Source organism: Aegilops tauschii, chromosome 4, assembly GCF_002575655.3.
Source record: "Aegilops tauschii subsp. strangulata cultivar AL8/78 chromosome 4, Aet v6.0, whole genome shotgun sequence".
Lineage (NCBI taxonomy): Eukaryota > Viridiplantae > Streptophyta > Magnoliopsida > Poales > Poaceae > Aegilops > Aegilops tauschii.
Window position 1 is genome coordinate 34,085,169 of NC_053038.3, and position 25,589 is coordinate 34,110,757.

At 43.5% G+C, this 25,589-nt stretch overlaps 1 long non-coding RNA gene across 1 annotated transcript; it reads left to right on the forward strand.

Moving 5' to 3' along the window:
- Positions 1–496: 496 nt before the first annotated feature.
- Positions 497–2,173, forward strand: LOC120962386 (uncharacterized). Its single transcript, XR_005753150.3, has 2 exons — positions 497–1,108; positions 1,218–2,173. It is a non-coding gene; the product is annotated as an uncharacterized lncRNA (long non-coding RNA).
- Positions 2,174–25,589: the final 23,416 nt, after the last annotated feature.

The following is a 25,589-nucleotide window of genomic DNA, read 5'->3' on the forward strand; positions in this document are numbered from 1 at the left end:
TCAGGTATGCACCCGACAGTAACTTAAGAGTACTATCTACTATCTCGTTCCAAAGTATATGACGTTTTGGTAGGCTAAACTAGCTACTCGTTGTTAATCTGTCATCAAAATCTGCTACTATATTTTCTTTTGGATCAATCTGCTATTACACTTTTTTTAATCAATTTGCTACTATACTTCTTAGTACATGCTCTAGGTATGACTGCGATCTGGTGGTAACCACACCAATTTTGAAAGAGATAAGGACATACCAGTTGTCTGTTCTAGAAATAGCAACAAGCAGCCAACCAAACAGTTACTTTTTCTTTTTGACATCTAACCAAACAGCTACTCCCTCCGTTCAAAAATTTAAAAACGTTTTTAACATTACTGTAGTGTCAAAAGCGTTTTTATATTACGGGACGGAGGGAGTACCTTGCATCTACTGGCCGCAAAGAGGATTTGCAGGCAATCAAACAAACTGGCACCTGGGTACGCAGCCGTGCAAGGCAGTTTTTTTTTTTTTTTTTTTTTGAGGATGCGCATTTTTCTTTTTTTGAGGATGTTTTTTTTCAGGTGAGGATAATTCTGAGGATGTTTTCCCCGCAGGGGCTTGCCCCAGGGACCCCAAAATCGAACCAGCTTACCAAACACGCCTCGTTCTAAAGGAAAAAAAAACACGTCCAGTTGGACACGGTCACGGCGGCGTCCGGCCGGCGGCACAGGGAGTCAGGGAGGCGTGTCGGGATCGATGATACCCCCTCTCTCCCCCGCCGCCTCCTTTCTCTCCCGTGCGCCGCTCTCCACCCCGATCCAGATCGAGCCGCCGGCCAACCTCACCCCAGCTCAGCCTCGCTGGCGACAACCCCCCCTCCACCGCCGGTAGACCTCCCCAAAGCCGGCTCTCCTCCCCGCCGACCCAGTGCGCCCCCGGACCCAAAACCCTAGCGAACTGCAGCAGGAGGAGATTCCTGCTCTGGCGCCGCCGCGGGGCCTCATGGCGCAGTCCCATGACCTGGTGTTCGCCTTCGCCTCCCTCCTGCACCGGCTGGTGACCGTGCTCCCTCTCCCGCGCGGCGGCCTCGCTGCTCCGACGAGCCCAAGCTCCGCTTCCTCGTCTCCATTAAAGGTAGCAGCTTTCTCTCTCTCCCCTCCCGCCTAACCTCGATTCAGTCTTGTATGCGCCTGCTTGGAACCGGATCCGCGTTGAATGCGTCCTCTGATTCGATTTTGGTCAGGTCACGGTGCTGTTTCGGCGGCGGTGGTGTTCCAGCACTGGTGGTGCCTTCCGGTGGTAGTCTGTCTACCGGAGCTCCTGCTGCCGCTCTTCTCCGACGACTCGGTGGTTGGGCTGCTGATTTTGGTCAGGCCACGGTGGTTTTCCTGTGGTGTTCCAGTAGTGGTGGTGTCCACCGGAGCTCCTGCCGCACCTTGTTGAGCTCCGTCAACGGCTACGTCATCAAGGTCGTGTTCCTGTTCTGACATCCCTAGCTGCAACTTTGATTTCAGAAATAAATAGGTCGACAGTTATTTATTGTGTACGTATTGTATAAGTCTTTATCTTTACCTAATAATAAAGGGTTGAACGCTTCTTCCTCCTTAAATTTTCGTACGTAATTAGTTACATGTGATTCGGTTTGTCCGTCCGTCGTCCTTTCATTCTTCTTCGTATATATCTGGTTCCTTCGCTCCAATGGAATCGAAGCCAACCAAACAAGCACCAATGACTCTAGCCCAACTAGACCAACCGAACGAACCCGCCTGCGCACTATAGCCCAATTAAACCGGCCCACCTATCCCAGTTGAGGCAAAAAATACTTGCTTCCTGCGCACTATAGCCCAATTAAACCGGCCCATCTATCCCAGTTGAGGCAAAAAATACTTGCTGGTGAGCAGACTCGAACCCAAAACCTGAAGACCGGCACATAACGGCGCGACAAACCAAGCCAGCCTTTGTTGTTGGTTAAATCGAAGATTGATTCGTATAATACATAGTCTCACCTCGCTGTCTCACATCCAATCCACTCAATTTATATACGCTTTTGTGTTTCTTGGGTGTCAGGAAGCCGCGTCGGAGATCATTACAGAAAATTAAGGAAGGAATGAGAAGCTAATTAATTGGAAAGCGAGGCAATATTAGCCTTCCATACTGATGTGGGCTACTAAACGGGACTTGAGGTGAAAAAAAAGGAAATGAATTGGAATCCTGAGAGATATATTCTGAGAGTAATTAAGGAAACAAATCAGGATCCTGATCTAATTCAACAAGGAGGAGAGAGATGTGCACGTTGCCGGGATGAAAAGGTGTTCAAAAAATAGTCTCAAGGAACAAAACGTGATGGGGTTTGATGCTTGTCTGTGTCCGTGACGAACACCCTCCATCCATTAAGATTACACAATGTTGTACTTATATATGCACACACACGGGAGACGTCCTGTGAATTTACAACGAAGATTTGCACACGGAAGCAAAATACAAAACAAAAGTTGTTCTGGACAAGAAACAAGATGCCATGCTTGAAGATGGACATGCTGAAGATTGTATGGAGGAACAATTGCGTCGAGGTAAAATAACTTCAACAAAAATGTTGCGTGTATGATATTTTTATTGTCCGATGTTAGTAACTCATTAGGATTGTTAATCTCCCGATGTAATATGCTTTGTCACTATTTATAGACGTCTGATCTACATAGTATTTTTGTTGACCAATGTTAATAACTCATTAGGATGGTTAATGCCAGTGTGATATGTTTTTATCATTATTTATAAACGTCTGATCTACATTGTCGTACCGAAGTTAGACAAAAAATATCATGTGTATATCAATGCTCTTCAATCTCATTTTCCTATTTTCTAAATTGGATCTAGGAATAACATGACACTATATAAACACATATATTCTCGTGCTAATGTCCAGTACTTGATGTAACTTATAGGTCGCTCCTATGTTCTATTTATGATGCAAAATATAATCTGTTTTTAATGAACAACATATTCATACAATATAAAAAACTCATGCAGACAAGCAAGTGGGGGCACGGTCTCCAGTCATGGATGCCAAGGAACAAAGAAGAAGAAAAGACAGAGAGCGGTATGCACTGATGACCAATGAAGCAAAACAGGAAAAACTAAAAGAGCGCCGTGAAGCGTATCAACAATGCAAAAAGAATAAAGATTCAACAAAGTTGCAAAAAAATGCACACAAGGGAGGAAGAAATATGCAAATATGGAGCCAACACAAAAGGCAAAAAAATGTGCATGAAAAAGACAAAAATATGCAAATATGCTGCCAGAACAAAAGGAAGCTAGAATAAAGCAAATTGCAGCTAACCGTGAGTTGAAGCGCCACACACCATGCAAAAGACTCAATTGCGATGATTAACCCTGCATATATCGCAATAGAAGAGGAAGTTGGTACATCTATACGACGAGGACTTCATGGTTAGCACACAAACAACATGAGCATTTATGCATGGACACCCAATGAAGTATACAACATTTTTATGTCTGATATCAGTAACTCAATAGAAGTGTTACGTGTATAATATTTTTAGGACAACACTAACGCCTACACGTGTGGTGGGAGACAAACCCGCCCACACGCCCCTATAGCACACAGACTACGCCATGTCACTGCATGCATGCAGTAGAAATCTTTTTAGATTTTCTGTTTTTAAAATGTTTTATCTCTTAAATGAAAAATTCGATTGAAGATCCGTTTTCACCATTAAATCCCTCACGATGAGATCGTCGAAACTAGATCTCATATCAATATATTTTGATGAAAAAAAATTTGGTTAAAAGTTGCCGTGTCTATTGCACATGAATTGTCATGATGTTTACACTGAAGTTGCCATGATATGTTTGAGCTATTGTCTTCTACATTTAAAAGTAAATTTTGACATATTATAAAACAGGGAATTAAGAAACTAGACTTGCCATGCACCATAAATTAAAATTGCCATGATACATGCACTTAAAATTGCCATGGTTCATACAAAAAAATATTTTCATGGTCAAAGTACTGGAATTGCCATCATCGAAAAACTAAAATTGCCATGATCTACAAACTAAAGTTGCCACATGGCAATTTTAGTTTAAGCACTATGGCAACTACAGTGTAAACATCATGGCAACTTTTGGGCAAAAAAAATTCGTCGAAACATATCAACATGGGGTCTAGTTTTGAAGATCTCGTCGAGACGGATTTAATGGTGAAAATAGATTTTTAATTCGCTTTTTTAATTAGGAGATAAAAAAAATTAAGCCAAAAACCAAAAAGATTTCTGCTGGTGTCATCTGTTCATACGTGGCAAAATGAGTGGTGATGGAGGCATGTGGGCGATGTGCAAACGCCCACACGTGTGGGCGTTAGTTTTTCCGTATTTTTATTGTGTGTATGATGATTAATGTCCCAGTATGATATGATTTTTCAATAGGCATCTATGAAAATCCTTTGAATTAGTAATAAACTCTCGAAGAATATGCTTCAAAGTCAAGAAAATAGGCATCCGACTAAAGTCCTCCATGCGAACCTTCCTAAATGCATGTCAACTAATTAAGCCTAAATTCATGCATTAAATTATGGTTGCATTTTACATGTTTTGTCAGACGAGATTCCTGGTGTGGGATTTTATAATTAAATAAAGTATGGTTGATCCTTAAAAAAAGCCTAAATGCATGCATTCAATTATGGCTGCACCTTGGAACCGAAAATGCACATGTGATTAATTTCCATATCCACAAACCGTTGATGATGAAAAAAAATTAGAAGCTTAACAAATATTGAAGAAAACACGAGGTTCTACACTACATATTCATAAAAATTGGAAAATAAAAGCTTTATTTCCTCTTCCCCACAAAAAAAAGCTTTATTACCTCAACGCTGCCACATTCTATGCTTTATTCAAAGAAAGCTTTATGGAGGCTCTTTGTTCAATGCTCATAATATCATCCCGCAGGAACAGTGCTCGATGACCCAGTTCATTCACCCGGTCAATCTTGGTTGATGGCAACTGATGTTTATTTGGTAGCAAAGCATAACTCGCAAGGGTAGCACTCACGTCTAGCTCGGTGATATTGGGTTTTTTAGTCCTAAATTTTCACTTGCCCAGGCGCAATTTAATGACAGGTGTGTCATGTTGTGTCCCAACTAATTGTTATTGAATTGACCATATTCGAACACATTATGATCATACGAACACTGCGGCCAATGTAGGCGAGGACAAGGAAAAGGATAAGTGGCAACACGGGTGAGGTATCGTGTTGACATAGAGGACGTGGACCTTTGGAAGGAAGGGTTAACCGAGTTTAAAATGTATGGTATTTTTTCCACCCGTTGCAACGCACGGGCATGTTTGCTAGTAAGAAACTAAGCCTAGCACATGAAACAAAAAAATGGATGAGCAACAAGTAAAAGAGGCAACTTAATAAAAGGCTCAACCGAAATGATGTGTGTGAGTCATGGCAAAGCACATGAGAAGACTAAAAAAGGATGAGCATTAAGCATCAACATAGTCTTGAATGAAAGAAGCACGTGGTGCAAGCCATGTCCTCCCCACACACAATCAACAAGCAAATGGGTTCCCAAGCTCACTAAGAAGCAAAATAAAATACCAAAGCTTGCGACAACCCATGGTGAAGATAGACAATGATAGCTTTGTCAAGAGGAGGGATACCAATTGACATGGCAAAAGTCTCATCATGACAAGCAAGAGGAAAACAATCTTCAGCACAAAAGAGTGCAACAAGATGCAAAGATATAAGACCCGCACTCAAGACAAATCCTTTCACGGAGCCACCTAGGAAATACAAAGGAAAGAAAGGTGGACGTGAAAGAATAAGGGTATCCACTAAAGATGTAACTTCTCTCAAGTGTATAAGATTATCGGTAGATGAAAATCATGATGATATCAATCTACAAAGAAGGATGTACACCCGAAATAGTTACAACACGAAGGAACAAGATACCCAAAAGGAAGTCATAAATATACCAATAAGATATTTGCTTGAAAGCATAGCACATGGCTAAATATGGTCTTATTGTATATAAATGAATTCCTACCACACAACCATCAAAGACATCACAACTAGCAACATGAGATCATCGTTGAGATGCTTTGAGAAAGGAAACAAGTATCACAAGATGGAATGAATATCATGCCAAGATGCAACCTACATAAGGTTGAATTCAAGAAAAGAGTGCATGAATAAATACTTGTTACCGAGATATCATTGGAAGGATGTAGAAGAAACCAATTGAAGGTAGTAGATAGTAGTTCATTGAGCATCCTAGATTGACTCCAATAAGCACATGGTGACACCACCTTCCTTATGAGTGAGCCGAGCATGCAATGCATCTCCAATTGTTCCTAGACCAATAACACAAACAGTACAGTACCCAAACTCATTGGGACCAAAGAGTTAGAGAACCAACAATACATAGGACAAACTCCACATAAATATGTGCATATAGATATGAAAATGGATTTCATGCACATCTCATCCAATTTGTGACTTGGTGGAGTTTTCCCTATATATTGGGTCAAAGAAAGAAAGCATGCCAAAGAGACTACATGAAGTTAATATGCATGCTCAAGACTTTCAAGAACCGATACCAATTTACAAAGAAATACCAAGTGAAGAAAAGATACCAAATGAATAAAACATCACTTGGAGGACATCAAATGAAATATACATCAAGGAAAGAGATATCCATTGATACACGCAAAAAGAAAGATGTCAAACTCCCAAAGTAGAGAATGGTTCCAAATAAACCAAGTGCTCTACAAAGTTTCATGATGGTAAAAAGTACCAAAAAGAAACGGTTTGCATTCCACCAACACACACTTGATAAGGATCACAAGGTGAGCGTTCTAAGAAAAAATAGGATAGCTCCCCCAAGCATTGTGCATTATAGAGAATTTGCATTTGAATAAAAAGGCACAAGATGGGATCACCACTTTCACTATATCTATACAAACACTAGACAAGCTCAATGAAATAACAAGATCCACAAGTGGTATGGAATACAATGGGAGTTGACACAATCCTAGGCAAGAGATAAGGCAAATAAAAGCAAAGGCCAATGTAAAGATGATAAATAATTCTACCACACATAAGTGAGTACCAATTGTCAAAAGACAAGAAGTATTTGGAAATAATTCCCATTGGTAGATAGCAAGGATATCCAACATCATCTTCACACCAAACACAAGCACATTGCAACTTGTAGAGCTAACATGCCACCTAGGAACAAGATAATTTACAATATCAATTCTAGGTGACAATATCTCAAATGTACACATTTTCTAGGCTTGTAATATGCACATAGCATATTACTCCCCCATAATGTGATACCAATAAAAACTTAACAAGAGGCAATAAGAGGATCCAACAAGAGATAATTAATGGACTATTTAGAATTTGAATTTCTCATGAGAAGACACACCACATAGCGACTAGATAATCTTGTAATATCAATACTAGATGGTATTACTCATGTACACACATTTATAGGATTGTGGGGTGCATAAAGCACATCACTCCCCCACAATGGGATATTCCATTAATCTCTCACAAGAGCCAACTAAGGTACAAACAAGATGCACAAAGGCTCAACATACGACACACATGTACATGATGTGCAAACCAACATACACATACTTGATTACTCAAGATAAGCAATTTGTAGACACAACATATACAAACACATGCAAGGAACAAAACCAAAACATGCAAAGGGTCAAGTAACTTTCAATGTAAATGATTTAAGTACAAATTACAGGAAGGAGGCACATTGGATATAGTATAGAAACTTGATAACCCAATTGACTTGGCTTGAGACAATAAGATTGATGAAGTCCCCATAATTCTTCATAATGTAGCCAAGTCTCCAATGCCCTCCAACAATACATATTGATCAAGTTTGAGCTTGTTGGTCCCCAACCAAGTTGGGTCCTAAGAGGTTAGTCACAATAGGCTTGGCAACCCAAATGGTTCTTTGCTTGAAACCACTTTGATTACCAACAAACTTGGCAAACACATTGCCGTCCTTATCCTTCCCAAGAGAATAGATATCATCAATAATAATTGGGTTGGATAAGTTACCACTAGTGCATGAAGAAGCGAGGTGACCTTTCTGACGGCATAAGTAGCAATGTCTACTCTTCACTTTGTTCTCACTTGATTTCTCAACTTGAGAAGCATTAGCTTGAGTCTTTTTGGGAAGAGGCCTTTCTTCAACTTGTGGTTGAGCATGAGAATGAACTTGTGGCTGCTTCCCTTGTTGCTTGTCACTAATGGCCTTCTTCTTCAATGGGCAAGATCTAACATGATGCCCTTCAATTTTGCACTTGAAGCAAACAATCTTGGCCGAATTCTTGACTTATTATTGGCCCTTCTTCTTGTTGCTCTTGGACTTCTTATTCTTATAGGAGTTGAATCCAAGTCCACCTTTGTCATTGGGGCATTTTTGCACACTCAAGATATTGTTGAGTGTGGCCTTCCCTTCATGACACTTTTCCAAGTCTTTCTTCAAAGAAGTTACTTGGGCCTTGAGCTCTTTAATTTCCTCTACATGGTTAGTCTCACACAAGCACTAGAGGAAGTATAAGCTTCATCGTTAGAGCAACCAGGCAAGGAAAGCAATTCATCAGAAGATGTACCAATGTTATGCATGGATGAATTACGAGGACTAGCACAAGGCAGTATAACATTTTGACTAAAAGTAGTGCTAGTATCCACATGAGGCTCACTAGATGTTACCTTAGCAATCATGTCCTCATGAGGTATCTTTAGCACATTATGGGATACTAGAAGATCATCATGAGATCTTGAGAGCCTCTCATGGATTTCTTCCAATTTCCCATAATTGCTAGATGGCAACTCAAGTTGAGCCTGTAGCTCAACATTCTCCTTCAAAATGGATGCTTCACAAGTAAGAGAGTTAGTAGCACAAGCATCATCAATAATAGCAAGAGGAGAAGGCAAATTCACAAGCTCATTTGAATATGAAGCTTTAAGTTGTGCATGAGACTCGGTGAGTTTGATGAGCTCACTCTTAATGACCCCTGGGCCATTTTCGAGGTGCCCAAAGTCCTCAAGGAGTTTCGCATGCGCAAATTCAAGCTTCTCATTTTTAGTTTTAAAAACATTGGCCACCTCAAGAGCTCTATCATGAGATTCCCTCACTCTAGATAATTCTAGAGCAGAAGTCTCCTCAAGAGATTCCTTGGTGGTTTATTCAAGTTCAAGAACTTGGGAGAGGTTCGCAATCTCATTAGCGTAATCACGCTCATGACCTTCCAATTTCTCAATGGTGACATCATGCTCCTCAAGACGAGATTCCAACTCATCAATATATTTCTTGCCCTCAATAGCAATAGACATGATTTCCATGAAGTTGGGACGAGCAATTTTATTCTTATGAAGAGCTTTAAAAATCATTTCCCCCTTAATTTTTAAGGAGGCAACATTATCATTCTCTTCATCACTATCAACATCATCATCACCATTCTTGTCATCATCAATATCATCACAAGATATATTGGGATTCAAAGTGGGAGATACCTTTGAAGCCTTAGCCATAAGGCAAAACGCAATCGATGACGATGTAGGATCCCTTGAGGCACCATTCAAGACCACATCTTGTTCCATGGGGTGTTGAGTTTCCTCTACATTCTTAGCAGAACAATTCGAGGAAATAGATGCATTTTTATCATGGCAACAAGAAATAGCAAGTATATCATCATGAGATTTAGTAAAGCAATTTCTACATGATATGAAAGGACTATCAACACAAGCATGTGAAACATTTAGAGAGCTCGAAGTGTTGAAGTCCAAAGATGGAGCATTGCAATAAGATAGTGATGAGGAATCATCAATGATAAGCACACTTGTGACGCCCGGATAATTAGGCTACAGTAATCACACGTTAATGATGCCACGTCACCACGGTTACTGTTGTTAATCTCGCATTAGTTCACAACCGATTCAAATTCAAATTTGAATTCAAGTCAAACAATAAAAGTTTCCAAACATTAAAACTAAAATGCTCTAAACGTGTCAAATAATTCATGAGTAATAATGGTGTAGAAACCACATACATGAAACATGATTAAATGCTCAAAAGTAATTAACATGGTGGCTAAAACAATTAAAATAAATGACTTTTGTATTTTATAAAATCCTAAACTGTTTTATTTGGAAGCCAAGCTTTTTATGGCAGAGGCTTAATTTATAACACCAATTTAGGCGCTAATTATTTATCTTAATAGAGTTTAAATAAATTGGAAGTTAAAAGAAAATAGAAAAAAATACAAAAGAGAAAACAAACAAAAAAGAAAGAAAGAAGAAAACCCCCTGGACCGTGGCCCAACTGGGCCAACCCACCAGGCCCAGCCGGCCAGCCCACCCACTCCCTTAACCCCCTGGACCCCGAAACCCACTCACCCACCGACACTGTTGGAAATATGCCCTAGAGGCAATAATAAAATGGTTATTATTGTATTTCCTTGTTCATGATAATTGTCTGTTGTTCATGCTATAATTGTATTAACTCGAAACCGTAATACATGTGTGAATACATAGACCACAACATGTCCCTAGTAAGCCTCTAGTTGACTAGCTCGTTGATCAATAGATGGTTATGGTTTCCTGACCATGGACATTGGATGTCATTGATAACGGGATCACATCATTAGGAGAATGATGTGATGGACAAGACCCAATCCTAAGCATAGCACAAGATCGTGTAGTTCGTTTGCTAGAGCTTTTCTAATGTTAAGTATCATTTCCTTAGACCATGAGATTGTGCAACTCCCGGATACCGTAGGAATGCTTTGGGTGTACCAAACGTCACAACGTAACTGGGTGGCTATAAAGGTGCACTACAGGTATCTCCAAAAGTGTCTGTTGGGTTGGCACGAATCGAGACTGGGATTTGTCACTCCGTATGACGGAGAGGTATCTCTGGGCCCACTCGGTAATGCATCATCATAATGAGCTCAATGTGACTAAGGAGTTAGCCACGGGATCATGCATTACGGTACGAGTAAAGTGACTTGCCGGTAACGAGATTGAACAAGGTACTGGGATACCGACGATCGAATCTCGGGCAAGTAACGTACCGATTGACAAAGGGAATTGTATACGGGATTGATTGAATCCTCGACATCGTGGTTCATCCGATGAGATCATCGTGGAACATGTGGGAGCCAACATGGGTATCCAGATCCCGCTGTTGGTTATTGACCGGAGAGTCGTCTCGGTCATGTCTGCATGTCTCCCGAACCCGTAGGGTCTACACACTTAAGGTTCGGTGATGCTAGGGTTGTAGAGATATTAGTATGCGGAAATCCGAAAGTCGTTCGGAGTCCCGGATGAGATCCCGGACGTCACGAGGAGTTCCGGAATGGTCCGGAGGTAAAGATTTATATATGGGAAGTCCTATTTTGGCCACCGAAAAATGTTCGGGATTTTTCGGTATTGTACCGGGAAGGTTCTAGAAGGTTCCGAAGTGGGGCCCACCTGCATGGGGGGACCCACATGAACGTGGGTAGTGGGGGCAAGGCCCCACACCCCTGGTCAAGGCGCACCAAGATCCCACCTTAGAAGGAATAAGATCATATCCCGAAGGGATAAGATCAAGATCCCTAAAAAAGGGGGATAACAATCGGTGGGGAAGGGAAATGATGGGATTTCTTTCCCCCACCTTTGCCAACGCCCCAATGGACTTGGGGGGGAAGAAACCAGCCCCCTCCACCCCTATATATAGTGGGGAGGCGCATGGGAGCAGCACCCCAAGCCATGGCGCCTCCCTCTCCCTCCCGTGACACATCTCCCTTCTCCCGCAGCGCTTGGCGAAGCCCTGTCGGAATCCCGCTACTTCCACCACCACGCCGTCGTGCTGCTGAATCTCCATCAACCTCTCCTTCCCCCTTGCTGGATCAAGAAGGAGGAGACGTCTTCCCAACCGTACGTGTGTTGAACGCGGAGGTGCCGTCCGTTCGGCGCTCGGTCATCGGTGATTTGGATCACGACGAGTACGACTCCATCAACCCCGTTCACTTGAACGCTTCCGCTCACGATCTACAAGGGTATGTAGATGCACTCTTTTCCCTCTCGTTGCTAGAAGACTCCATAGATTGTTCTTGGTGATGCGTAGAAAAATTTGAATTATTTCTACGTTCACCAACAGTGGCATCATGAGCCAGGTCTATGCGTAGATTCTATGCACGAGTAGAACACAAAGTTGTTGTGGGCGATGATTTGTTCAATTTGCTTGTCGTTACTAGTCTTATCTTGATTCGGCGGCATTGTGGGATGAAGCGGCCCGGACCGACCTTACACGTACTCTTACGTGAGACAGGTTCCACCGACTGACATGCACTTGATGCATAAAGGTGGCTAGCGGGTGTCTGTCTCTCCCACTTTAGTTGGATCAGATTCGATGAAAAGGGTCCTTATGAAGGGTAAATAGCAATTGGCATATCACCGTTGTGGCTTTTGCGTAGGTAAGAAACGTTCTTGCTATAAACCCATAGCAGCCACGTAAAACATGCAACAACAATTAGAAGACGTCTAACTTGTTTTTGTAGGGTATGCTATGTGATGTGATATGGCCAAAAGGATGTGATGAATTATATATGTGATGTATGAGATTGATCATGTTCTTGTAATAGGAATCACGACTTGCATGTCGATGAGTATGACAACCGGCAGGAGCCATAGGAGTTGTCTTAATTTATTGTATGACCTGCGTGTCAATGAAAACGCCATGTAATTACTTTACTTTATTGCTAACCGTTAGCCATAGTAGTAGAAGTAATAGTTGGCGAGACAACTTCATGAAGACACGATGATGGAGATCATGATGATGGAGATCATGGTGTCATGCCGGTGACGAAGGTGATCATGCCGCGCCTCGAAGATGGAGATCAAAGGCGCAAGATGATATTGGCCATATCATGTCACTTTATGATTTGCATCTGATGTTTGTCATGTTTACATCTTATTTGCTTAGAACGACGATAGCATAAATAAGATGATCCCTCACTAAAATTTCAAGAGATGTGTTCCCCCTAACTGTGCACCGTTGCGAAGGTTCGTTGTTTCGAAGCACCACGTGATGATCGGGTGTGATAGATTCTAATGTTCGCATACAACGGGTGTTGACGAGCCTAGCATGTACATACATGGCCTCGGAACACAAGCAAAACACTTAGGTTGACTTGACGAGCCTAGCATGTACATACATGGCCTCTGAACACAAGAGACCGAAAGGTCGAACATGAGTCGTATAGTAGATACGATCAACATGGAGATGTTCACCGATGATGACTAGTCCGTCTCACGTGATGATCGGACACGGCCTAGTCGATTCGGATCATGTATCACTTAGATGACTAGAGGGATGTCTATCTAAGTGGGAGTTCATTAAATAATCAGATGAACTTAATTATCATGAACATAGTCAAAAGGTCTTTGCAAATAATGTCGTAGCTTACGCTTTAGTTCTACTAAGATATGTTCCTAGAGAAAATTTAGTTGAAAGTTGATAGTAGCAATTATGCGGACTGGGTCCGTAAACTGAGGATTGTCCTCATTGCTGCACAGAAGGCTTATGTCCTTAATGCACCGCTCGGTGTGCTGAACCTCGAGCATCGTTTGTGGATGTTGCGAACATCTGACATACACGTTTTGATGACTACGTGATAGTTCAGTGCGTAATGTTGAACGGTTTAAAATTGTGGCACCAAAGACGGTTTTAAAACGTCGCAGAACATATGAGATGTTCCAAAGACTGAAATTGGGATTTCAGACTAGTGCCCACGTCAAGAGGTATGAGACCTCTGACAAGTTTCTTAAGCCTGCAAACTAAGGGAGAAAAGCTCAATCGTTGAGCATGTGCTCAGATTGTCTGAGTACTACAATCACTTGAATCGAGTGGGAGTTAATCTTCCAGATGAGATAGTGATGGTTCTCCATAGTCACTGCCACCAAGCTATTAGAGCTTCGTGATGAACTATAACATATCAGGGATAGACATGATGATCCTTGAGCAACTCGCGATGTTTGACACCGCGAAAGTAGAAATCAAGTAGGAGCATCAATTGTTGATGGTTAGTAAAACCACTAGTTTCTAGAAGGGCAAGGGCAAGAAGGGATACTTCATGAAACGGCAAATCAGTTGCTGCTCTAGTGAAGAAACCCAAGGTTGAACCCAAACCCGAGACTAAGTGCTTCTGAAATGAGGGGAACGGTCACTGAAGCAGAACTACCCTAGATACTTCGTAGATGAGAAGGCTGGCAAGGTCGATAGAAGTATATTGGATATACATTATATTAATGTGTACTTTACTAGTACTCCTAGTAGCACCAGGGTATTAGATACCGGTTCGGTTGCTAAGTGTTAGTAACTCGAAATAAAAGCTGCAGAATAAACGGAGACTAGCTAAAGGTGAGATGACGATATGTGTTTCCAAGGTTGATGTGATCAAGCATCGCATGCTCCCTCTGCCATCGAGATTGGGGTTAAACCTGAATAATTGTTATTTGGTGTTTGCGTTAAGCATAGACATGATTGGATTATGTTTATCGCAATACGGTTATATTCATTAAAGGAGAATAATGGTTACTCTGTCTATTTGAATAATACCTTCAATGGTCTTGCACCTAAAATGAATGGTTTATTGAATCTCGATCGTAGTGATACACATGTTCATGCCAAAAGATATAAGATAGTAATGATAGTACCACATACTTGTGGCACTACCACTTGAGTCATATTGGTATAAAACGCATGAAGAAGCTCCATGTTGATGGATCTTTAGACTCACTCGTTTTTGAAAAGATTGAGACATGCGAACCATGTCTATTAGTATATATGCATGAAGAAAGTCCATACAGATGGATCATTTGGACTCACTTGATTTTGAATCACTTGAGACATGCAAATCATACCACATGGGCAAGATGACTGAAAGGCCTCGTTTTCAGTAAGATGGAACAAGAGAGCAACTTGTTGGAAGTAATACATTTGATGTGTGCAGTCCAATGAGTGCTGAGGCACGCAGTGGATATCGTTATGTTCTTACTTCACAGATGATTTGAGTAGATGCTGAGAATATTTACTTGATGAAACAGAAGTCTGAATTATTGAAAGGTTCAAGTAATTTCAGAGTGAAGTTGAAGATTGTCGTGACAAGAGGATAAAATGTCTGTGATATGATCATAGAGATGAATATCTGAGTTACGAGTTTGGCACACAATTAAGAAATTGTGGAAATTGTTTCACAACTAATACCGCCTGGAACACCATATTGTGATGGTGTGTCCGAACATCATAACTGCACCCTATTGGATATGGTGAATACCATGATCTCTCTTATCGAATTACAACTATCGTTTATGGGTTAGGCATTAGAGACAACCGCATTCACTTTAAATAGGGCACCACGCAATTCCGTTGAGACGACACCGTATGAACTATGGTTTAGAGAAACCTAAGCTGTCGTCTCTTAAAAGATTGGGGCTGCGACGCTTATGTGAAAAAGTTTCAGGCTGATAAGCTCGAACCCAAAGCGGATAAATGCATCTTCATAGAATACCCAAAACAGTTGGGTATACCTCCTATTTCAGATCTGGAAGCAAAAGTGATTGTTTCTAGAAACGGGTCCTTTCTCAAGGAAAAGTTTCTCTCGAAAGAATTGAGTGGGAGGATGGTGGAGACTTGATGAGGTCATTGAACCGTCACTTCAACTAATGTGTAGCAGGGCACAGGAAGTTGTTCCAGTGGCACCTACACCAATTGAGGTGGAAGCTTATGATAGTGATCATGAAACTTCAGATCAAGTCACTACCAAACCTCATAGGACGACAAGGATGCGTACTACTTCAGAGTGGTACGTAATCCTGTCTTGGAAGTCATGTTGCTAGACAATAATGAACCTACGAGCTATGGAGAAGCGATGGTGGGCCCGGTTTCCGATGAATGGCTTGAGGGCCATAATATCCGAGAGGATCCATGTATGAAAACAAAGTATAGACTTTGAAAGAACTACTTGATGGCCGTAAGGCTGTTGGGTACAGATGGATTTTAAAGGGAAGACAGACAATGATGGTAAGTGTCACCATTAAGAAAGCTCGACTTGTCATTAAGATGTTTTCCGGCAAGTTCAAGGAGTTGACTGCGATGAGACTTTCTCACTCGTAGCGATGCTAAGAGTCTGTTAGAATTATATTAGCAGTTACTGCATTATTTATGAAATCTTGCAGATAGGATGTCAAAACATTGTTTCCTTGACGATTTTCTTGAGGAAAGGTTGTATGTGATACAACCAGAAGGTTTTGTCAATCCTGAAAGATGCTAACAAGTATGCAAAGCTCTAGCAATCCTTCTAAGCATTGGAGTAAGCATCTCGGAGTTGGAATGAACGCTTTGATGAGATGATCAAAGATTTTTGGTTTATACAAGGTTCATGAGAAACTTGTATTTCCAAAGAAGTGAGTGGGAGCACTATAGAATTTTTTATGAGTATATGTTGTTAACATATTGTTGATCAGAAATGATGTAGAATTTCTGGAAAGCATCCAGAGTTATTTGAAAAGTGTTTTTAATGGAAAACCTGGATTAAGCTACTTGAACATTGAGCATCAAGATCTATAAGGATAGATCAAAAACGCTTAATAGTACTTCCAAATGAATACATACCGTGACAAGATTTTGAAGGAGTTCAAAATAGATCAGCAAAGAAGGAGTTCTTGGCTGTGTTACAAGGTGTGAGTATTGAGTAAGACTCAAGACCTGACCACGACAGAAGAAAGAGAAAGGACGAAGGTCGTCCCCTATGCTTTAGACGTAGGCTCTACAATATGCTATGCTATGTACTGCACCTGAAGTGTGCCTTGCCATGAGTTAGTCAAGGGGTGCAATAGTGATCCAGGAAGGGATCACATGACAGCGGTCGAACTTATCCTTAGTATCTAGTGGACTAAGGAATTTTCTCGATTATGGAGGTGGAAAGGGGGTTCGTCGTAAAGGGTTACGTCGATGCAAACTTTGACACTAATCCGGATGACTCTGAGTAGTGAACCGGATTCGTATAGTAGAGCAGTTATTTGGAATAGCTCCAAGTAGCGCGTGGTAGCTGCATCTACAAGATGACAGAGATTTGTAAAGCACGGACGGATCTGAATGTTGCAGACCCGTTGACTAAAACCTCTCTCGTAAGCATAACATGATCAAACCCTAGAACTCATTGAGTGTTAATCACATGGTGATGTGAACTAGATTATTGACTATAGTAAACTCTTGGGTATTAGTCACATGGCGATGTGAACTTTGAGTGTTAATCACATGGTGATGTGAACTAGATTATTGACTCTAGTGCAAGTGGGAGACTGTTGGAAATATGCCCTAGAGGCAATAATAAAATGGTTATTATTGTATTTCCTTGTTCATGATAATTGTCTGTTGTTCATGCTATAATTGTATTAACTGAAACCGTAATACATGTGTGAATACATAGACCACAACATGTCCCTAGTAAGCCTCTAGTTGACTAGCTCGTTGATCAATAGATGGTTATGGTTTCCTGACCATGGACATTGGATGTCATTGATAACGGGATCACATCATTAGGAGAATGATGTGATGGACAAGACCCAATCCTAAGCATAGCACAAGATCGTGTAGTTCTTTTGCTAGAGCTTTTCTAATGTCAAGTATCATTTCCTTAGACCATGAGATTGTGCAACTCCCAGATACCGTAGGAATGCTTTGGGTGTACCAAACGTCACAACGTAACTGGGTGGCTATAAAGGTGCACTACAGGTATCTCCGAAAGTGTCTGTTGGGTTGGCACGAATCGAGACTGGGATTTGTCACTCCGTATGACGGAGAGGTGTCTCTGGGCCCACTCGGTAATGCATCATCATAATGAGCTCAATGTGACTAAGGAGTTAGCCACGGGATCATGCGTTACGGTACGAGTAAAGTTACTTGCCGGTAACGAGATTGAACAAGGTATTGGGATACCGACGATCGAATCTCGGGCAAGTAACGTACCGATTGACAAAGGGAATTGTATACAGGATTGATTGAATCCTCGACATCGTGGTTCATCCGATGAGATCATCGTGGAACATGTGGGAGCCAACATGGGTATCCAGATCCCGCTGTTGGTTACTGACCGGAGAGTCGTCTCGGTCATGTCTGCATGTCTCCCGAACCCGTAGGGTCTACACACTTAAGGTTCGGTGACACTAGGGTTGTAGAGATATTAGTATGCGGAAATCCGAAAGTCGTTCGGAGTCCCGGATGAGATCCCGGACGTCACGAGGAGTTCCGGAATGGTCCGGAGGTAAAGATTTATATATGGGAAGTCCTATTTTGGCCACCGGAAAATGTTCGGGATTTTTCAGTATTGTACCGGGAAGGTTCTAGAAGGTTCCGAAGTGGGGCCCACCTCCATGGGGGGACCCACATGAACGTGGGTAGTGGGGGCAAGGCCCCACACCCATGGTCAAGGCGCACCAAGATCCCACCTTAGAAGGAATAAGATCATATCCCGAAGGGATAAGATCAAGATCCCTAAAAAGGGGGATAACAATCGGTGGGGAAGGAAAATGATGGGATTTCTTTCCCCCACCTTTGCCAACGCCCCAATGGACTTGGAGGGCAAGAAACCAGCCCCCTCCACCCCTATATATAGTGGGGAGGCGCATGGGAGCAGCACCCCAAGCCCTGGCGCCTCCCTCTCCCTCCCGTGACACATCTCCCTTCTCCCGCAGCGCTTGGCGAAGCCCTGTTGGAATCCCACTACTTCCACCACCACGCCGTCATGCTGCTAGATCTCCATCAACCTCTCCTTCCCCCTTGCTGGATCAAGAAGGAGGAGACGTCTTCCCAACCGTACGTGTGTTGAACGCGGAGGTGCCGTCCGTTCGGCGCTCGGTCATCGGTGATTTGGATGACGATGAGTACGACTCCATCAACCCCGTTCACTTGAACGCTTCCGCTCGCGATCTACAAGGGTATGTAGATGCACTCTTTTCCCTCTCGTTGCTAGAAGACTCCGTAGATTGTTCTTGGTGATGCATAGAAAAATTTGAATTATTGCTACGTTCAACAACAGACACTCCCCCCCCCCCGAAAATATCTCCCCCCCTCTTCCCCGATTGGATCGGGATCGAGAGGAGGAGACCGCCGACGCCGCCGCCCGGATTGCCCGACGCCGCCTTGCCCTCGCCGGCCTGCCTCCTCCTCTTCCCCACCGGTCTGCCTCCCCCGTCGCCGGTCGTCTTCGTCCTCCTCCTCGCCCCCCGTTGCCCTGGACCCTACTCCCCGCCGTGAGCCGCCGCCTTTTCTCTCCTCCTCTCCTTCTGTCCCCGTACGCACGCACGCGCGCACGCTCCGCCGTGGCCGCGCCCTCTCCCCCGCTGCTCCCTCGTCCCGCAGATCCACGCCAGCACGTGCGCCCGCGCCCGTCCCGCACTCGCGCCCCTGCCACCGCGCCCCTGCCCCGCAGCGCCCTCGCGCGTGCACGCCGCCCGCCTCACCTTGCTCGCCTCCTCCGTGCCCGCTCTCCGTCGGCCCCGGGCTCGTCGTCCTCACCGGCCCAGCGAGCGCACCCCACTGCTCGTCGCCAGCCTCGCCCAACCTCGCCGGCGCAGAAGGCCACCCCACGCCACGGCCGCCTCCCCGCTGCTCCCCGCGGCCCCGGCGAGGACGCCCGCGCTCGAGGGCTGCCGCCTCCGCCCCGCAGCTTCTTCACCGCCTCGACCACCGCGGCCCCCCTCGCCCGCCACCGCAGTCGTCCCTCCGCCACCTCCCTTGGCCTGGCCGCCGGCGCCGGCGTGCGCCGCGCGCGCCCAGCGCCCTCGGGCATGCGCCCCTCGGGTTGCGCCCGCAACCCCTGCACACGGCGCCCGTCGCCCGCTACGCCCGCTCAGGCGCACACCCGCACCCGAGCGCCCGAACCCGATAGGCCACTATGGGCCTATGACATACGGGCCCCGCCCACAGAACGTGTTTTAGAAAGAAAAAATGAATGAAAAATAATAATAATTAAAATAAAATAAAAATAAATAAATAAAAATAATATCATTAATTAATTAAGATAATTAATTTACTTAATTAATCATGTTAATTAATCTAATTAAGCCTAATTAATTAATCTAATCACTTAAATAAAATTAACTAATCCTGTTTAGTTAACTAAGTCAATGACCAGTGGGACCCACACGGACCCAGTCAACACTTATGTTGACTGCTGATGTCATGCTGACGTCATGATGACATCAGCAAACACTGTTCTGGATAATGTTGTATTAAATTAATTAAATAAATGCTAAAATTAATTTAAATCTTTTAAAATTCATATAAAATAAACCGTAGCTCGGATGAAAATACTTTCTACATGAAAGTTGCTCAGAACGACGAGACGAATCCGGATACGCAGCCTGTTCGTCCGCCACACATCCCTAATGTATCGAACTCGCACCTTTCCCCCTCCGTTTCATCTGTCCGAAAATGCGTAACATCGGGAATACTTTCCCGGATGTTCCCCCCTTCGCTGGTACCACCTACTGCCGCGTTAGGACACACCTATCACCGCTCATTGTCATGCCACGCATCGTCATGCTTATGTTTGCATTGTATTTACTGTTTCTGCCCCCTCTTCTCTCCGGTAGACTACGAGACCGACGCTGCTGCTGCCCAGTTCGACTACGGAGTTGACGACCCCTCCTACTTGCCAGAGCAACCAGGCAAGCCCCCCCCTTGATCACCAGATATCGCCTACTCTACTCTCTACTACTTGCATTAGAGAGCATGTTACTGCTTTCGGTTAATCATATTCTGTTGCATAGCCTGTCACTGTTGCTACAGTTGTTACCCTTACCTGCTATCCTACTGCTTAGTATAGGATGCTAGTGTTCCATCAGTGGCCCTACACTCTTGTCCGTCTGCCATGCTATACTATTGGGCCGTGATCACTTCGGGAGGTGATCACGGGTATATACTATATACTTTATATACATGACACATGTGGTGACTGAAGTCGGGTCGGCTCGTTGAGTACCCGCAAGTGATTCTGGTGAGGGGGTTGAAAGGACAGGTGGCTCCATCCCGGTAGAGGTGGGCCTGGGTTCCTGACGGCCCTCGACTGTTACTTTATGGCGGAGCGACAGGGCAGGTTGAGACCGCCTAGGAGGGAGGTGGGCCTGGCCCTGGTAGGCGTTCGCGGATACTTAACACGCTTAACGAGATCTTGGTATTTGATCTGAGTCTGGCCATTTGGTCTATACGCACTAACCAACTACACGGGAACAGTTATGGGCACTCGACGTCGTGGTATCAGCCGAAGCTCTTCTTGACGTCAGCGACGGAGCGGCGCGCGCCGGATTGGACTGGAACGCCTGCTAGGCTAGGTCTGCTTCCGGCCACGTACGCAACGTGCTGGTGTGCAATGGGCGATGGGCCCAGACCCCTGCGCGCATAGGATTTAGATTGGCGTGTTGACCTCTCTGTTGAGCCTAGGTGGGGCTGCGACGTGTTGATCTTCCGAGGCCGGGCATGACCCAGAAAAGTGTGTCCGGCCAAATGGAATCGAGCGTGTTGGGTTATGTGGTGCACCCCTGCAGGGAAGTTTATCTATTCGAATAGCCGTGTCCCTCGGTAAAAGGACGACCCGGAGTTGTACCTTGACCTTATGACAACTAGAACTGGATACTTAATAAAACACACCCTTCCAAGTGCCGGATATAACCCGGTGATCGCTCTCTAACAAGGCGACGAGGAGGGGATCGCCGGGTAGGATTATGCTATGCGATGCTACTTGGTGAATTTACCACCTACTCTCTTCTACATGCTGCAAGATGGAGGTGGCCAGAAGCATAGTCTTCGACAGGATTAGCTATCCCCCTCTTATTCTGGCATTCTGCAGTTCAGTCCACTGATATGGCCCTTTACACATATACCCATGCATATGTAGTGTAGCTCCTTGCTTGCGAGTACTTTGGATGAGTACTCACGGTTGCTTTTCTCCCTCTTTTCCCCTTTCTATACCTAGTTGTCGCAACCAGGCGCTGGAGTCCAGGAGCTAGAGATCCCGAGGATGATTCTGCATGGAGTTCGGCTTCGAGGAGTAGTTAGGAGGTCCCAGGCAGGAGGCCTTGCCTTTTCGATCGTTGCTACTTTTGTGCTAGCCTTCTTAAGGCAAACTTGTTTAACTTATGTCTGTACTCAGATATTGTTGCTTCCGCTGACTCGTCTATGATCGAGCACTTGTATTCGAGCCCTCGAGGCCCCTAGCTTGTATTATGATGCTTGTATGACTTATTTATGTTGTAGAGTTGTGTTGTGATATCTTCCCGTGAGTCCCTGATCTTGATCGTACACATTTGCGTGCATGATTAGTTTACGGTCGAATCGGGGGCGTCACAAGTTGGTATTAGAGACGACTGCCTGTAGGAATCCCCCTTTCCAACTCCTTGGCCGAAGTTGAGTCTAGTCATTGCTAAACTTTTACTGACATGGCTGTGTGGCTTACGGGCCCACGTCGCCATTGGGTGATATTAGGATCTTTTACTCCTTGTCTATACTCTGGGACTCTCATCTCTCTTCTATTCGGGTTAAGTGAGTTTTGCTAAATCTAACATTAGGATCTCATTATCACTTTCACCCGGAGAGCCCCTTATTACTGATGATCGTCTGCTGCACGTGAAGACCCTGAAGATACTCTCCGCTGATAACCCGAGAACTTGTGTTCATCGCTTTTGCAATTCCCTTTCACCGATAAACTCCTGTGGATAACCACGTATACTCGCCATTCGTACAATGTTTCCCAGTTGATCTTGTTATTACAAGATACCCCGAAATTCTCTCTGTTGTTCCGAGAATCCTTTGAGCTTACTGCCTTGCTGTTCTTTGTCACCTGAATACCCCTACGGATAATTCTCGCACTTACCGAGTATCCGCTCATCCCCAGTTGATTCAAGTATTTCACAAAAGTGTTCAAAATACCATTCGATCTTCCGAAAATCCTCAGGAGCCTTTTGCTCTTGAAATTCTTGCTTACTTGCATTATGATTAATCTTAAGTCTCATAATCTTATTGGCATCTCTTGTCATTATCATTTTGATTCCGTTGATTCAATCTGTTGCGAATGCTCGCAATCCTCAATCAGAGCCTAGAATTCATCCTTCCGGCTCAGACGTCATTTGAAACGTGAGCTGGTTCTCGCCAATCAAATTGTCGTCGATTTTGCCCCTATGTCTATTGAACTTATCCATCCTTGATCAAAGCGTCTGTTTCTGATCCTTCGCTTTGTAAATCATAATTCCTTTGCAATTGAGCTCTAAGTTACTTAGTTGTTTCTATAATCCAAGGTCTTTGCATTGATTCTACCTCTGGTTGTGTGCCGATACTCACATCAGATCCTTTATGGACCATCAGAACCTTGTTGGATTTTACCCGACAACGTCCTTCATATTCAATCACTTTGGAAGTTCTTTCCCTGATACATAATGCGTTTAGTAAATTGTATCCTCTCGTTTTGTCACCCATGCTCTACTATCGAGCTTGAGTTATTTACCCCTGAAGCTTGTGGTATATGTTTCCACGATGCCCCGATGGGTTGAACCTATGCCTTTCATAGTATGTGTGAACTCAAAAGTTTTCATGATTCATAATCTTCTGTTATTTTGCCAGATAAAAATTTTCAACACTGCAACTTCATCAAACGCGAGAAGTGAATGAAAGGGTATGCATTGTAGAAGTGGGAGTCGACCTTGAACTTTGTGTTCATGCCCATGGACACGATGTAGATCCTATCATAGAAGCTTCTTGTAATAATAACTATTTCCTTGATATGATATCGTCTAGTATCTGTGTATTGATCCTTTTGCAATCGTGGTTCCGACCATGTTCTCCTTTAAATACCATTCTCGTGCAAGTTTAAGCACTTGTCCTCTGCAGAGCAATACCCCCGTCCAACCTCTACTTTGGTCTGTCATCGAGTATTACCCCCCTGGTATCTCGAGAATGCCAAGGAACTACTTAACTTATGAGTTCTTCATCAACTAATATTCTTGCCGATTCCAATTTTTCCAACGGGTTCTGAGTTGTTAGAACCCCTCAAGGACACCGATAAGTGAATCAATTCCGCACTCCGATTCAATAACTCTAAGTAATTTTTGTTGCTTACGAGTTTAATAATCCTTCAAGTCATTCCTAGCCTGCTCGGCTATGTCATTATCATGCCGAATTTAACTGTGCTACCTGGACCTTCCCAGCGCACAAATTTCGACAGTGAGCTAATCTTATGTCGATCTTCCTCGTCTATCATTCTTCCTTGAACAACAAGCTTGATTTCAAGTTTGTGTCGTACCCGTGGTTCGAATAACCTTTTGCTTCATCATACCTTTTAGCTTGATGTCATCGTTGATCGATTACATCTTCATGAAATCTCTCGACAAATGTGTCGTGATCATCATCTACATTCTGAGCTCTTCCAAGATATCTATCGAAATTCAGGATGAGAAATACCATCCTTGCCCCTCGATGAATTGTGTTATCATCGACAACATTCTTGCCTCCCCCCAACACAAACTTGTTCATATTTTGTGTTGTATCTTGATTTCCCTGCTATCCAACTTATGTTATGTTTTACCGTGGAGTATTACCATCTTTGATGTCAAGAATGTCGTGAGCATTACTCCACCTCTTAAGAATTCTTGGTACAGTGATACTTCTCACCATCACCATTCTTTCTTGGTCCCCGTGTTGTTTCTAAACGAAATACCGACAAATGGTCTGTGATGTGTAAATTCTAAACTTCTAGCAACCCTATTGCTCTGAAGTTATTGGTCTATAGTTTCATTCTACGTCTATGGCTTAATGAATCTTCATTCAAACATTGATCGTGCTACCTAGCCCATATTTCGGGTGCACATTTCAACCAATGTTTAACTGTGAATGTTTTCCTCGAGCATACATCATTAAGTCATTCGATCTAGCTAATGTTATCTCCTTGTTCACATAGTTGTGGAAATCCATCTTTTGGAAATCTCAATGGATTGTCGCTGAGTCAATCAGTCACCTCCTCACCTCTCCTTGATTTAATGATGAACCCTTGTTCGGAACTCGCTTCCATAGTTCATCCCCTGAGAATCTTACATTGTCATCTCGTCAATTTGTGTTGCACCTTTTCTCCTCAGGCATCCTGAGTCTGAGTTATCCTGACACCAATCAAATCTGAATCTCGGTCAAATATGATGGTTGGAACATATTTCCAAGAGTTATAACATTGGTCTATTTATGACCCGGTAAGGTGATGTCATGCCTAACACACCTGGCCGGAGGACCTATTGTTATAAGTTTTCCTTTTTAGCAAGGTTAGCTATTCTTCCATGAGGAAATTGTAAGACTTACTCTATAAGTTGTTCCTGATGGATCCTTTGTGTATCCATAGCCTGATCTTACCTAATGACCATGTCAATGCTATCTCGAAGCATATCTGTGGTACTCCGATCTTCAATAAAAACATTTGAAGCACAATGCTAAATTTTCGTTATCAATTATTCAAACACCGTTGTTTGGGTA